This window comes from Cervus elaphus, chromosome 6 (genome assembly GCF_910594005.1).
Source record: "Cervus elaphus chromosome 6, mCerEla1.1, whole genome shotgun sequence".
Classification (NCBI taxonomy): domain Eukaryota; kingdom Metazoa; phylum Chordata; class Mammalia; order Artiodactyla; family Cervidae; genus Cervus; species Cervus elaphus.
Genome location: NC_057820.1, coordinates 17,670,985 through 17,672,349, shown reverse-complemented (window position 1 = coordinate 17,672,349; position 1,365 = coordinate 17,670,985). Strand labels below are relative to the sequence as shown.

Genomic DNA, 1,365 nt, shown 5'->3' with positions numbered 1-1,365 from the left:
TTTTGAACCTCTCTCCCATCCCCCACCCCATTCCATCCCTCTAGGTTGTCACAGAGCACTAGGCTGAGCCCCCTGCATCACACAGCAAATTCCCACTGGCTATTTAGTTTATATATGGTAAGGTATATGTTTCCATGCTACTTTCTCAATTCATCACACCCTCTCCATCCCAACTGTGTCCTCAAGTCTGTTCTCTATGTCTGCATCATCATTGCTGCCCCGCAAATATGTTCATCAATATGATCTTTCTAGATTCTGTACATATGCATTAATATGCAATATTTGTCTTTCTCTTTCTGACTTACTCTGTGCAATAAGCTCCAGGTTCATCTACCTCATTAGAACTGACTCAAATGTTTTGCTTTGGGCTTCCCTGGTGGCTCAGAGGTTAAAGCATCTGCCTCCAATGCGGGAGACCCAGGTTCGATCCCTGGGTTGGGAAGATCCCCTGGAGAAGGAAATGGTAACCCACTCTAGTATTCTTGCCTGGAGAATCCCATGGATGGAGGAGCCTGGTAGGCTACAGTCCACGGGGTCACAAAGAGTCAGACACGACTGAGCGACTTCACTTTCACTTTCAATAATCCACTGTATATATGTACCACAATTTCTGTATCCATTCATCTGTCAATGGATATCTAGGTTACTTCCATGTCCTAAGTACTGAAAACAGGTTAATTTATGGCAGGTTTATTTCCAGTCAATTCTTCTAGTTTTCCAGTACTTTTCATATTCTGTATCATTTGATATGTATTTTCATTAAGCTTTCATGTTTTTCAAAACAAAAAAATTCTTAACTGAGTTCAAATCTGGATTATAAATTCCTGTTCTATGCAAATCCAGCATTCAAGATGGCAGCTTGTGGAGAAAGATGTAAGTCAACTTTTCATTAAAAGAACATGGCTTCTATTTTCATTTCAAATTAAGCACTATGGGGACAATTTGAAAAAACTGATTAATGGCTGTAGAAGAAGACTCTTTCCAGTCAACTCTTCTTCCATCATCCCATCTCCTCACCTTAAGAGATCAAGAAACTGTATGGGTGGGTCAAGCCCAAAGATATGAATTAGGATAAGTGGTGCTAGTGGTAAAGAACTTGCCTGCCAATGCAGGAGACATAAGAGATGCAGGTTGGACCCCAGGGTTGGGAAGGTCCCCTGGAGGAGGAAAAGGCAACCAATCTAGTATTCTTGCCTGGGAAATCCCATGGACAAAGGAGACTGATAGACTATAATCCACAGGGCCGCAAAGAGTCAAGACACGGCTGAAGCGACTTAGCACAGTACAAGGTGGTTATATAAAAATAATGTAAATAAATCACTGATGAAGCAAAAACCCTTTTTTCTCTCTATTTCTTAGTGTGAC

At 41.3% G+C, this 1,365-nt stretch overlaps 1 non-coding gene across 1 annotated transcript; it reads left to right on the top strand.

Moving 5' to 3' along the window:
- Positions 1–370: 370 nt before the first annotated feature.
- On the top strand, positions 371–442 carry TRNAW-CCA. Its single transcript has one exon. It is a non-coding gene; the product is annotated as a tRNA-Trp (tRNA).
- The last annotated feature ends 923 nt before the right edge of the window (positions 443–1,365 follow it).